General features: G+C 38.8%; 1 protein-coding gene and 1 long non-coding RNA gene across 4 annotated transcripts in view; one reads left to right on the top strand and one right to left on the bottom strand.

Moving 5' to 3' along the window:
- Positions 1-15,476, bottom strand: part of LOC121818625 (spermatogenesis-associated protein 31D4-like) — a 201,702-nt gene that overhangs the window by 145,052 nt on the left and 41,174 nt on the right. The gene's annotated exons all lie outside the window — the stretch shown is intronic.
- LOC114112973 (uncharacterized) overlaps positions 1-15,476 on the top strand; it is a 41,093-nt gene that overhangs the window by 491 nt on the left and 25,126 nt on the right. The window lies entirely within an intron of this gene.

A 15,476-nucleotide genomic window follows, 5' to 3' on the forward strand; every position in this document is an offset into this window, starting at 1 on the left:
AGAGGTATAAAAGCATTGCACTTCAGTGTCTGTTCCCCTTTCTTTGTCCTTACTGGTGGGCGTTAGAGGCAGTCGGGGGACTGGCCTGAGGTTAGCCAAATGAACTCTAGTGGGTGAGATTTCTAGCTATTGTGTGTGCGTGTCGGGGGCAGGGGGTGGTGGTCAGGGGTGGGGTGGGGCAGGGTGGTCCTTAACAAATACACACTAAGAATCATGGAAAGAAATGCCCAGAAAGAACCCCTTCACAAGCAGGCCCTCTCTTTTGCACCGTGGCAGAAAGCATCATGCCTACACAGACAGCGCGGCTACGTTTAAGGTTACACAAGCCAGGCTAATTTTCCAATCTGTCACTGAGTTAGCAGAGTGAGAATTATGATTATTTTTTATCATTAAAAATACTTTTGCTGAGTATGAAAATCAGTGAAGGTGTTTTATTACTTGAGCTGTAGTTAGATCCACTGTGTATTGCTTTTCACTGTTTTTAAGCCCTTAATCAAAGATTTCATAGCCTTTGGGCAGAATCTTGTGGGTTATTTCACAAATGGGCTCCTGGATATGTTAACTGTGACTTTTAAAAGCTGGAATTTATAATCAGGTAGATATTGTTTCCTTAAAGCAGTTACCTGAGGAGACAACATTAATGCTGAAATTGTTTAAGGTCTTCTGGTTCCTCCCTAAGCACTGCCTAGAGGAAGAGCATGTGCTTTAGAGAGAACTAGACCTAGGTTTGAATTCTCACTTTACCATTCACGTGCTGTCTTATCTGATAATTAACTTTTCAGCCTGTGCTTTCATCTGTAAAACAAGGTTACTAAAACCTACCTTTCAGGGTTGTTGAGAGATTTAAAGAAGATAGTTGATGCAAAGCCCTGGTATAACTTGGGAAACATATAAAAGCTAAATAAATAGTTACTCTAAAGCTTGCCTTTAGAGCAGGCAATGCTTTTAAAAATATCCCCAGTGGTTCCAACCTTGGTTTTCTGGATTTTGAAATGGACAAAACTTCTTTAAATTTTTTATTTAATTCCAAGTCTGTTCCCATGTGGAAGGTGATCAAGCTGGGGCCCTCCATACTGGTTTTGGTTAGACATAAAGTTGACCTCTTATGTAATAAGGCTGCCTTGGTTGTATTACTTGAAAATTGGCTCTGAAGAAAACTGCCAAAGAGAATTTCTAAAAGTGGTGGCATGACCTTCCATGGTGATTATTAGCTTCTACTTCAAGTCTACACAGCTTCATCTGCTACGACCCCTTGATCCCACCTAGAGTCTCAGATGCACAGTCAGTCCCAGTCAAGGCCACTTGGCTTACCATTCATTTGGAGGCCTAACATTCCATTTCCACATTTACAAGAGTTGGATTCCTGAATGGCCCCTGCAGTCACTCTGCTGGCCACCAGATTAGGTGCCCAAGAGTGATAAATGTTATCTTCTTAAGAAGGTGCTCTTACCTTCCTGTCAATATTGACCCAATTTCAACCAGATTCTTCCCAGTCACCTGTCCTGAGAACTCAACTTGCTGAGACCTTTCTGTTCCCCCCAGCCCCCTGATCTCCCTCATGCATGTCAATTCTCCTGCCATTTGAAATAGGTCCTGCTATATAGAGGGGAGAATTCCTGCATGGAAATTTACCAAGTGCTTTTTTGGCAAGCAGTAGAATCAAACTCTGGCTTGTTTCAACAGAGTAATTTATTAAAGGATATTGAGACTTGACAGGGGATCAGAGAAGGCGGGACAAACAGGCTCAAGAAATGGGAAAGAATAAGACACTGACCAAGACCAGAGCTGAAATCATGTCAGAGTCCTTCTGGTGGGAACACTGCTGCCACCATCACTGAATGCTGGACCTCATGGCTTGAGCCCTACCTACCTCAGCACTGAGTATCAGATGCTGACTTGCTCTAGGTGACTGTCACTGTATACCCCAGAAGGATCTCCACTGTGCCCAATTCTTTGCATAAATGATTTCAGTCTCAGAGTCTGGAGGAGGTCAATTTGACAGGTTAATTCCTGGTTACAAGCTGATGGCTTAGCTTTGAGGCAGCCCGAGAAGGTATCTTTGGCATTTTCAGTTTTTACCACAAGTGAGCAAAGGACAATTATCCACTATAGGTGTATGGCAACTAATTATCCATAGTAACTAAATATCTGCAGTAAGTAATTACCCATGCACTGTCTGCTTTGAAGAAGACATCCTTTCTATTGCCATTAAGCTTTGACACATTGGGATTGTTAACATTTGAAACACATTCCTGGAAAGCCTTAAAAGAGTTTCTACCTTTAGTCTCAGAATGTTCATTTCTCAGCCACTATAATGAGTATATAGTGTGAAACAGACTAAGATTTCTTCAAAATTCAGAAATAGATAAATATAACAAGAAGGTAGTAATGCTCACAATTGGTAGAAGGTAGAAAAGTATTTTTTCATTTCTACTTTCTAGCTTTTTCAGATTATTACTACAAATGAGATGTATTACTATATATTATATATAATATATAGTCATGTACATATACATATATATATATATATATATATATATATAACCTTTAAAATATCTATTTCATTTCCTTATGGTCACTCTTGATTTAAGAGTACATCAATTACATTAGCTTATTCTAGATTTTGAAAAACTAAGAGCCACGTAGTCAAATGCAATGACCCAACAGTTATCAAAGTCACCTTAGAAACAACTGTGGGTCTTTGAGTATGGTCTGGGTATTAAATGATATTAGGTGATTATTTGGAGAAATGTATACTGAAGTCACAATGTCTACAATTTAATTTTAAAAGATGAGCAAAAATTATGTAAAGAAAATATAGCAAAATATTAAGGGGAGACATAAGTGAAGTATTAAAAAGATCAAGAATAATCAGACAGAAAAGGGAAAAGGATGATATAAAGGATGCGAATATTAACCAGAAGAAACACAGCATAGCTATATTAGTATCAAAGTAGTCTCTGAAGCTGGAGAAGGAAATGGCAACCTGCTCCAGTATTCTTGCCTGGAGAACCCCATGGACAGAGGAGCCTGGTGGGCTGCCGTCTATGAGGTCGCACAGAGTTGGACACGACTGAAGCGACTTAGCAGCAGCAGCAGCAGCATTCTCTGAAGTAGAAAGAATTCCTAGAGGCAAATGACACTTCATTATGAGAAAAAGGTTACATTCACAAGACAGAACAATTTTAAATTTGTATGCACCTAATAACTTTGCCTCCAAAAATATATACATAGCAAAAACTGAAGAGAGAAATGAATCTATACTTTTAGTGAGAGATTTTAGCACACATTTTAACCCTCGGGAAATAACAGGGTAAGCAAACAGGCAAGCAAGAAAAAAAAAAAAGCATATCAGCAAATACATATGATTTGAGCAAGATTAATACACAGTGTGATTGATATACAAGGAACACTCCTACCAACAACTACAGAAAATGTTTCCTTCTTCAAGTGCACTTGTAGCTCTTGCAAAATCAGTGAATGCTGGACAGCAAAGCAAGACTCAGCTGCTTTCCCAAGACTGAAATCTCACAGAATCTGTTCCCTGGACGTTGCAAAGTTACACTAAAACACCAATAAGATTGTGGACATAGAAGGGGAAGGAGAGAGTGGGACAAACTGAGAACAGCATTGAAATATATACATTCAGTTCAGTTCAGTCGTGTCTGACTCTTTGTGACCCCATGAATCGCAGCATGACAGGCTTCCCTGTCCATCACCAACTCCCAGAAATGCTTTTTTGCATTTCTTTCCCATGGGGACGGTCTTGATCCCTGTCTCCTGTACAATGCCACAAACCTCCGTCCATAGTTCATCAGGCACTCTATCTATCAGATCTAGTCCCTTAAATCTATTTCTCACTATATATACATTACCACGTATAAAATAGATAGCTCGGGGGAAACTGTTGCATAACACAGGGAGCTCAGCCCAGTGCTCTGTGATGACCTAGAGGGATGGGATGGGGGAGAAGGGTGGTGGGATAGAGACTCAAGAGGGAGGGGACATATGTTTACTTACAGCTGATTCATACATTGTATGGCAGAAACCAATACAACACTGTAAAGTAACTATCCTCCAATAAAAAAAGAAAAACATTAACATGAATATAAATATAGATACCATTAAACAGTTAACTAGAAAGTCCACAAATATTGGAAATTAAAAAATACAACTCTAACTATCTTGGGATACAAAGAAGAAATCACAAAAGAAACTAGAAAATACATTGAACTGAATAATAAAGAAAAATCAACTCCTCTAAGATGTTTTGTGTTACACTAGGCTGCTAAACAAAGATGGTCAGTTTTTGTTTAGAACAGTAATATTTCTCTTATCCGAAAGAGAGATATACATGACCAGGTAAAAAATATCAAGGTCAACACTAAGAAACATGAATTCAAACTGCTTCAAAAAACAAGGGCCTAAAAAAAAAAAGGGGGGGGGGCGCCTATCTTTGGAAAAGTCTTTAATTTGCCTAATGTCAAACAGTACCAAAGAGCTGGACATGACTTAGTGACTAAACAACAAGACGGTATTAGGAAGGAAATTAGTCTGGCTGAAAGGTTCAAATGCATTTTTAATATGCGTCTGATGGTGTTAATTCAGATTCACTAACCAGTACTTCTCTCTGTCAGAGCAAAGAGCAAGGAATAACTATGGCTTTCTGGCTGAGTAACAACACACGACAGTACCGGAAATGTCACCCAGGGTAGATAAAATACGACAGAAGAGAAGCTGTAAGTCTGAAATAGACTCAGAGAGCTTTAAACTAAGCATTTCAATAACCTACACCATAAGGAATGAGTCCCTTGGTCAAGAATTTAGAAAAGAGACATTTGGTGTCTGTTTCAGGCTGCACATTTTCAGGAAAGAAGTCTGTTCTACAATCAGAACTCCTAATTTGCGCTCCCCCACAGATTACACGGCTTCCCTTGTGGCTCAGCTGGTAAAGAATCTATCTGCAATGTGGGAGACCTGGGTTCAACCCCTGGGTTGGGAAGATCCCCTGGAGAAGGGAAAGGCTTACTCTCTCCAGTAATCCATGGACTACAGTCGATGGGGTCGCAAAGAGTTGGACATGACTGAGCGACTTTCACTTTCACAGATTACACTGTGTCCTTGGGCAAAGCATTACACATAGCTGATCTTCATGAAAGAGGGTGTATATCAAACATAATAATGCATGTGGATGTGCTTTGTAAACTATAAAGGGTTGCATAAATGTTAGTGATTACTCTGTTATAGCACTGCCCAACTGAACTTTTATTTAGGTCACTGCACAAGCATAAACATTCTTAGAAGGTTTTTTGAAGTAACCACTTGGAAACTGAACACTCCTCTCTTCTGTACTATACCACTTCCTGTCCCTTTCCAAACTCTCTTCTTTGCAAAGAATTCTCTCTCTTCTTTGCATTACTTCTATAATGACACTAACAGTGGTGGGTGAACTGACCATAAAATAATGTGGCAGACTCTGTGCTGTGTACTTTATACATATTATTATCTTTATATACACTAAACATACATATTATTATATATCTCCAACTCTTAAGATAATCTTTCAAGGTAGTGACTTCCCAAATGTCTCAGAATTGGTAGCATTTAATCCTGGGGTGGGGGTGAGAAGGGTGGCCTGAGGAAATGAGGTGGTGTAAACTATTCCTCTTTTTAAAAAATACCAGGGAGTGGAGAGGTGGGACAAGCATACACATTTCAAGAATAATACAGTTATTATTCAGTTGAATAAACAGTTGAATAAACTGAAGCCTCAAAGCAAAATCACTAAGGTCACCTGGTGGGGCAGTCACTGAGCCAGAGTCCTTTGTCTCATGACCAAATTCACATTATGCTGTCTTGCTCCCATCATTGGCAAAGCTCTTAATCTACCTATTACAATTTAAATGCAAACCCTAAAGAGAGCCATACTTATTTACCCACAGGCTTTCGTTTCACTAAAGGAGAAGTTTTATACAGAATAGTAGTTTTGAGGACCTATCAAGCTTGTGGAGGGCTTCCCAGGTAACCCTAATGGTAAAGAACCTGCCTGCCAATGCAGGAAACAAAAGAGACGTAAGTTTGATCCCTGGGTCAGGAAGACCCCCTGGAGGAGGACATGGCAACTCATTCCGGTATTCTTGCCTAAAGAATCCCATGGACAGAGGAGCCCGGCAGGCTACAGTCCATAGTGTCTCACAGAGTCAGACATGATGGAAGCAACTTAGCAGGAGCAGCAGCAAGCTTGTGGAAGTACAATTTCTTAAATGATCAAAAGGTAAAAACTGATGTCACGCAGTGCGCTAAGAGCTTCCATTTGCATTTTATTGTGTTTAGTTCTCCCAATCATGCCATGAGGCAGGCATTATATTTTATAAAATTTATTCCCTATGACCTGCCTCTTAGGTTAAAAAGTAAAGATAATCTCAAAGTAGAAAAAGTAAGAAAAGAGAAGAGAAAGGAAAGAAAGAATAACAAATAATTGGACATGTCCATGAACCTATGAGCATTTAATAACGGTATCTTGGTAAAACAGAATAATTATGCATATAGTCTTGTGATGATGAAAATTAATAAGAAGAAAGGCAAATTCACATGTCCAATAATAAACTGGCTTAGTAAAGTGACAAATCCTATGATAAATTATTTGATATGAAAAGAAGTTTTGAGCACCAATTAGAATATAAGTATTCAGAAGTTAAAATTTTCTAATAGGTAAGCATATATATGCACCATAATTTATTAGATAAAAGATAGAAATGCTAATGTAATTCATTTTAGGCTCAATAATAATATGTGTTTCATTCATTATGTCTAGCACTTCCTTTAAAAAAAAAAGAAAAACTCTCTTCTCGCAAAATGAGCAAAAGGGGAAAAATGACAATAAAAATTGAGAGGAATGCTTTCTAACTGGTTTCCTCTTTTAAAATACAAATATTGAGGCTTCTCTGGAGGGCCAGTGGTTAACACTCCATGCTTCCACTGCAGGGGGCAGCGGCTGAATCCCTGGTCAGGGAACTAAGATCTTGCATGCCATGCAGCATGGCCATGGCCAAAGAGATAATAATAATAAATAAAATAAAATGCAAGCATTGCTAAGAAAGGTAATGCAATGCAGTCCTTCCCAAACAACTTTAAGGCAAATGAATTTATCAGAATTTCCTAACTACAGATACTAAAAACCATGGTTACAGTAGGGACTCAGATAGGTTACTAAAAGGTGAAGAGAAAGGGGGAGGGGCAGACACAAAAGATAAATTTTATTTTCTTAGCAAAATTCATCTGGGGAATCATGGGAGAAATGGTTAATTCCAGGGAGGGGGCAGAGGAAGCACAAGATGAGTCATTTGCTATAGAAAGTAAGGTAGTACTTCAAAGCATCATGAAAACATGTCAAAAAAATAAAATAAAAATAGATTGAAGGGGCTGGCCAAATCAGAAAATTTGAGCATCAAAATCCAAAAGGACAGAAATCGATCATAACCCACTGAATGCCATAAGAATCCATGAGTTTGGACTTAAATAAGGAAAAAAAGTAAATGTGAAGAAGGAAAGCTCTTCCTTATAGCAAAACGACAACTAATAAATCTAGAAGTAACATCACTAAACAGTGCCAAGTAGTCAAAGAGAAATTTTACAGACAGGATATTGACATAGTCTCAAAATACCTCCCCACATAACACTTGTAGTTTACAAGGAGAAAAGCTGTAACTTCACAGTGGAGAAAGCACCCGAACCAAGTGATCAAAGTTAACATTAATGGACTTCGGGTACCCCTGTTATGGTACATTGGGCTTCTTCACCTCAATGGTATCTCTGCCAAAAATATATAACACAGGTCTAAACATGAAGATAAGCCCAGTCAAACTTAGAATGAAGAGCCTTCCCCTGCACCCTAAACAAGAAAGACAAAGAAAAAAAAATGAGGTATTGATCTGCTCTTTTTAAAAGTGTCAAGTTAGGAAGACAAAGGCTTAGAAACATTCCCAGATTACAGGAAACAAAGGAGATATTACAACTCAGTACAATGCACTATCCTGGACTGGATCTTGGTCTGGGAAAAAAAAATAACTTGTAAAAAATTATCGGGACATCACTGAGATAATTGAGAAAATCTGAATTAAAATTGGACTATGTTAAAATATCTTATTTTGATAGCAACCATAGTTATTAAAGAGAATGTTATTCTTAGACAAATACCAAAATATTTCAGAGTAAAGGGTAGGGTGTCTTCAATTTACTCTCAAATGGGTCAGAAAAGAAACAGTGTGCGCCATATAAATAGATTTGTAGAAACAGAGGTAGTGAGTGCAGCAAGATATAAATAAACATGAATCTCAGTAAAGGGGATTTCTTGTACAATTTTTGAAGCTTTTATAGAAATTTGAAACTATGTCAAAATAAATGTTACCAAAATGCTAAAAGAAAAGTTTTCTGGGATTGACTTGACCATCCACAATTCCCTAAATCTCAACGTAAGTGACTGATAGGACCAAGTAGGAAGTTGTTGTTTAATCACTAAGTTGTGTCCAAATCTTTTGTGACCCCATGGACTATAGCCTGCCAGGTTCTTCCGTCCATAGGATTTCTCAGGCAAGAATACTGGAGTGGGTTGCCGTTTCCTTCTCTAGGGGATCTTCCTGAACCAGGGATTGAACCTGCATCTCCCGCATTGGCAGGTGGATTCTCTACTACTGATCCACCAGGGAAGCCCAAGTAGGAAGCACAGGATGTAAAAATAATGTATCACCTGCCAAACCAAACGGTGCTTGACAGATAAGGTAAAGCTGATGCTAACAGAAATACTGTTAAAAGTTCTAAGGTAGAACTTTAATAAGGTTAAAAGTTCTTTTAAGGTAAAAGTTCTGTACTAACTCTTTAGACCCAGGTTTCCTTGACATGAAAGGGAATAACTGTCCCCGAACCATCACAATGAAATGGGTAGGAATAAACTCAGCCATGTTTCTTTTTGGCCTTCTAATTTAAAGTCAATATTTTAATAACTTCTTTGACTCTCCAGTTGGTTGCTCTCAAGCTATAAATGAATCACCACCAATATGTAATTAAAGGAGAATAACAAATAGTTTGAATATAGATTACACAGGTGCTGACTTACAAAAGCAAACATTGTAGCAGAAGATTAAGCTCCCAGGAGGCTGGAGGTGTGTATCTCTGCTTATTGTCATCATAATTCATTAGTGGTCAAAGTAACACTGAGATCAATATTCCTGCAGTCACAGGAATGAGAAAAAATGATTAGCACCAAAATAAGCAACAAAGACAGTCTCAAAATATTTCTCCTTACATAATTAACAAACCAGTCATTGTCATGAATTTTAAAACTGAGATTTTCTTAGCTGTTCCATGTTTAAGAAGTGGCAGAGCTTAAGGGATCTTCAAAAGAACTATCATTCCCCTAAATAAGATCATATGCAAAAGGAGTGTGTGAGGTCATCTTTTATCCCTTCATCTTCGTGATACAGAAATGGAAGGGAGGATGCTGGGATATGGTAAATACCACAGAAGGCCATACAGCATGTGATGGTTTCACAAGAAGTTCGGTCCTGAAATACACCTGAAGAAGATGTACAAGTAAGCCTTCAGTAAGATCTATATCTCAACCACTGGTTCCAATGCAGATTCCTGGTCCCAGTTGAGGGGCTCAAGTTCATTAGGACTGTGTTTGGAGCCAGGGATTCTGCATTTTTAACAAGTATTGCAGGGACCAGTCCTTGAGAAATATTGAGAGACAACTAAAAGAAAAAAAAGAGAGAGAGAGACAACTGTAACTGTTTTTATGAATTTAATTACTGTAAAACAATACTTACCATGTTAGGGTAGTAAATACACCTTCAATAAATTGACCAGTATAGATAAAACGATACAGAGAAGCTTATGAGGATTCCTACCTGCCCCCCAACTCTACCTCTTATGAAAGTTGTTTTAAAGATTACAAAAATTAATTAATTAACTTTTACTTTTGGCTGCGCTAGGTTTTTGTTGCGGTGTGTGGGCTTCTCATTGCAGTGGCTTCTCTTGTAGCAGAACATAGGCTTTAGGGTGTGGAGGCTCAGTGTTTGAGGCATGCAGACTTAGTTGCTCTGTGGTATGTGAAATCTTCCCGGACAAGGGATCGAATATGTGTCTCTTGCATCGGCAGGCGGATTCTTAACCACTGGACCACCATGGAAGTCCTAAAGACTTTTGCTTTTAGTTCCTCTGGTTGTAAACATCCCCCTGACTTCCCCTTTTTTAAAAAGTAAATACTGTTCTTTTACAATATACTCATATTTTAGAAAAATTAGAATAATGCATATTTGAAGTAGTGTAATTGGCCTATTAGGTAAGTACCAATTTTGTGCAAAATTTGAAATAGTTTAACTCTTGCCAAGAGTAATCAAGAACTGCATAATTTAAAGCTAGCAAGCAATGTGTATGGCAACCATGTTTATCTGTGTGGCCATGTGGCATTCCACTCTAGCCAGTAATCAGAAGTACAGTGGAACTTGTAATTATACACTCCTTGATAATGGAAATTTGTATATGACAATTTTGGTGATTGGCTCCTGTCTTCCTGCAGCCAGCTCACGTTGGTCATTTCATTAACTCTGCACTAAGTTGGTCCCACACATTACATGACTGGATGTTTTGTACCTCAGGTACGAAGTTACAGCAGAGTTTTACTTGCATCTGCCGTGTTTTAACAGGAGCCTGTAAATCATGCTACTATATAAACATCTATAAGTAATTCAAGGGAATTTTATATTATTTTTAAGGATATAATTTTGAAATAGTTTTTATCCTATAACAAGGCCATCTAAGCTTCCATCCTGTGGGAGCAAAATCCCAATTCTGAGAATATGTTCTTGGGGAAGAGAAATTAGATATAATAAAATACCATCAAGAGGCCACATGGCCATATACTATGCTATGGCTTTTGGAAAGAGTACTCTGTGAAATAATAGAGATAATTCTGAGAAAAAATTTAAAAATCGTTAAAGCAGATATGACTTTGTTTGCAAATATAATCTTTTAACTGGGCATGGATAATGGAATGGGAAAAAATGCCATGACTACAAGATCATCAGCACTATAATGTGTCCTTAAGATTGTTGATGCCTATGAAAAATCACTCCTGAATTACTCATTTTTTGAATATATAGGGTGTTTGGAAATTGATTCCTCTTTTCAATTTCTTGGTTATGAATGCCTCCAGTTACAAAAGATAAACACTTAGCTCATTCACATTATCTTCTCCCTGCCAACTCCTCCCAGTTTGGGGCAATTGTCATTATTTTTAAGTTTTATTTTGGCTACCCTTGTAACTTTAAATATTATATCATGTCTCAGTTTCTCTTTCTAAAAACTTGAATATCTTGACTTCTCATTATAGAAGTTGAGGATGTCAATGATACTATTCTTCTCTTCATATTTCCTTCAATTTGCACTTCCCACTTTCTGTGAACTTCATAGTATGAAGTTTAATGTTTGCTTTTTTTTTTTTTTTTTTGGCAACATAACCAAGATCTTCCTTACTCTGTCCTTAGGTTGACTGCAAGGGTTTAAAGCCAAAATACTTACATTATTAAGATTACATCAACATTGTGCACTGCCAGGCTAAGGAGCATGTTAGAGCCATGAACATTGCCCTCCTGCTCTAAAATGGAAGATTTTGTGTTATACTCTAATTCCAATTCCTGTATTAAGACTCTTGTCACCTTCTTTCTTGGATAATGTCCTCATTCTCTTTAATATATATTCAAGTAACTCTTAAGAAAGGAGTCCTGGGAAGTAAACTTTCCAAGTGCTGGTTTATGTGAAATTTCTATATTCTACTCTCACAGTTGAATGACAGGTTGGCCGAATATACAAATTATTTTAAATTCAACTTCCCCCAGAGTTAAAAGGACCACTCTATTGTCTTCTAGCAGCCAGAGATATTAATGGGAATTTGACTGCTCAATTTTAATTCCTGAGTTGGTGGCCTAATTCTTTTCTCTAGAAACTTTTAGAAATTTAATTTATTCTTAGAGTTCTAAACTTTTACAATGCTGTGTCCGAGTAGGTTATCTTCTCCACTGGCTACAGTTGGTTCTGAGTGGGCTCTTTTAACGTAAACATATATGTCCTTTTATGGGAAAAAATTTTAATATTGTATCTCTAGTCATTTCCCTGTTATCATTTTCTCCATTCCTGAATCTTATAATATTTAGCTGCCATATTTCCTAGTCTGGTTTTTATATCTCCTCTTTCTTTCATACTTCCCCTCTGTAGTAGAGAATTTTATTTGTATCTCAACATCTTCTTTACCACAGTCATCTTCTTTGTCCACATCAACTGATTAAAATAAAAATACCTCTTACTAACAACTGTGTCAGCCTAGAGCAGAACCTTAGTTTTTATGACTCTGAGTGCCTCATTGGAATCATGCCTACCCAACTGTTGATCTAGGTAGCATCCTCTTGGAGAGTTGATGCTGAAAATGTCAAGGGATGGAATTTAAAAAAAAGAAAAAGAAAACAAACAAATACAAAAAATCTTAGTAAAGTCCAATTGTGGGTATTGCTTTCCCCTCTTCCGACAGGCTCATCACTCTCTGCTGGTAAAATTAAATTGGTCTAGCATAATTTGTACTTCACAAAATTATGTTGATTACTACGCAGAACCTTGTACTCTTCTAGATGTTTGCAAATTGATTGTTTGATGATTTGCTCCTGTATCTTCCCAGGTATCCAAGATAAATTGAATAGTCTATAATTACTACAGTTGTGCTTTTCTCTGTTTAAAAAAAAAAAACAAAACTCCATCTGCAGATTCCACTTGTCAGGACATTCTCCTGTCCAACCTTCGTTTTCTAAAATAAAAGCTAGTGGTCTTGCAATTACATTTGCCAATTCCTTAAGTGCCCTGGGTTGTAAGTAATCAGGCCCTGCTGATTTGAATGTACTGAGCTTTCTGAAGAGCTCTTCAATCACTTCTTTCCCCTTGTTTGCCTTTGTATCTCCAATAAGATAGCACTTAATCTGGGTTAGTTTTCTTATCATTGCTGATTAAAAAGGAAAAAAAAAAAACTAAAAGCACAGTGAAAGCCTCTGCTATTACAGTTATTTGTTAATAGATTTTGTTTAGCAGTACTTGTTAATAGTTTTGCTAATAGTTCAGTGGTCCAATTTGCATCCTATATATTCCTTCTGTATTCTTCCTTCCTTTCAATCCTCCCTCCCTTGGCATTTCTTTCCTTCTTTCCTCTCTCTCTTCCCACCCTTCCATTAAACTCTCCTTTTCTTAAATTTCTTATAGAGGGTGAGGTAGGGAAAAGGAAAGGGAGGAAAAACAAAAAAGGCAAAGAACTCCACATAACTTTACGACAGAGACATTTACTAATCCCCATATACCCATGTGCTACCCCAAATTTTCCAGCATCCTTACAGTTGGGGCAAGAGGCATGACTAGTTCTGGACACTAGGTACTTAAGAGGCATGAGTTCCCCTTGCCCTCTCTCCTCCTGCCCAGGTGATCTGGAAGCCAAACGTTCCTAATGACAGACCAACAAAATGCAAGTGGCCTATAAGTCATCACCGGTGACCAAGATTGCTGAGTCATCACTGGAAGGCAGCAGTCCTGGAGAGCCGTCAGTCCCCCAGAGGCTCACACATTAAGCTGCTAAGATTTAGGGAGAGGGGTGTATTTTTGCAGCACCATCTACCTTATCTTCACTAATACAGCACCAATTTCTGGATTAGTCAGATTAGGTTTTGCCAAGGGAACAAATTAACCCTGAAATCTAAGTGGCTTAACATAACAAAGGCTTACTTCTTACTTGTGGTATGTGATTAGCTAGTCTCCAAAGAGGGCTCCCACTGACTCTTACCTCCTGGTAGTCACACCCTTCTCTTAGTCACCTGCTACTTCGTCTCTGCACTGATCCCATGACATGCTTTAAGCACGAAAAGGAAGCAGAAGCCTTAGGAAATCTTGACAGCCTCTGCATTTGAAGTCATTCATGATATAAGAACTCTGAGCATCCCACTGCAAAGAGAGGCCATGTGCAGATGGCTGGAGAATGCAACTCTATGTGGAGGTGCACTTAGGTGTTAGACCTTAGCAAGAAGGTCATTCTCAGTTCAATCCCAGTCAAGCTTTCCAAGGATTCCAGCCCTAGTCATCCCAGGTGGCACAGTGGTAAAGAATCCTCCTGCCAATGCAGAGACGCAAGAGATGTGTGTTCTATCCCTGGGTTGGAAAGATCCCCTGGAGTAGGAAATGGCAACCTACTCCAGTAGTCTTGTCCGGAAAATTCCATGGACAGAGGAGCCCGGCAGGCTACAGTCCATAGGGTCACAAAAAATGAGACACGACAGAGTGACTGAGCAGAGTACACGTGAAACCCTAAGTAAGAAGAGCAGAACTGCCCACTTGGGAAGAATTGGAAAGGAGAAACAGGGAGTTGGGATGGACATGTATACATTTCTATATTTAAAACGGATAACCAAGAAGGTCCTACTGTATAGCACATGGAACTCTGCTCAATGTTAGGTGGCAGCCTGGATCGGAGGGGAGTGTGGGGGAGAATGGATACATGTATATGTATGGCTGACTCCCTTTGCTATCCACCTGAAACCATCACAGCATTGTTAACTGACTACAGCGCTCAGTTGCTCAGTTGTGTCCAACCCTTGCAGCCCGGGGACTTGTAGCCCACCAGGCTCCTCTGTCCATGGGAATTTCCAGGCAAGAATACTGGGGCGGGTTGCCATTTCCTCCTCCAGGGGATTTTCTGGACCCGGGGATAGAACCCTTGTTTCCTGTGTCTCCTGCATTGGCAGGCCGATATTTTACCACTGAGCCACCTGGGAAGTCCATACTCCAATGCAAAATAAAAAGTTTAAAAAAAAAAAACAAGAACTACCCACTGGAGCCCAACCAACTCACAGAAATGTGAGATACAACAATAAACTGTTTAAAGTCATCCTGTATAAGATGGTTTGCTGGGCATTAGTCACTAACAGAAGCAGGGCACACATCCAAGGTTGGTGTATAGGGGTTGAGCTCCACACAGCCCCTCATGGAACCATGTTGATACAGGTTCTACCATTTTGTATCTGTACCCCTGGGAACATGTGCAGAGGCAAGGGAAGAGAGGACTGGTGGTTGCATACCAACTTTTAAATGCTTCTTCTATCTCTTTTCCCAGTCCATTGGTCAATGAGGAATGTGGGGGAGTAAACGGAGAGTCAAAGGGCATTAAATGTCTCTGCTGCAGATCTTACCACCAATATTTTTAAATTGATTTTATTGGGGTATAGTTGATTTACAATGTTAGTTTCCGCTGTACAGCAAAATGAATCAATTATACATAAATATATGTTGTTCTTCAGTCACTAAGTCGTCTCCAATTCTTTGTGACCTCATAGACTGCAGCAAGCCAGGCCTCCCTGTCTATCACCAACTCCCAGAGTTTGCTCAGATTCATGTTCACT

Source organism: Ovis aries, chromosome 2, assembly GCF_016772045.2.
Source record: "Ovis aries strain OAR_USU_Benz2616 breed Rambouillet chromosome 2, ARS-UI_Ramb_v3.0, whole genome shotgun sequence".
NCBI classification, from domain to species: domain Eukaryota; kingdom Metazoa; phylum Chordata; class Mammalia; order Artiodactyla; family Bovidae; genus Ovis; species Ovis aries.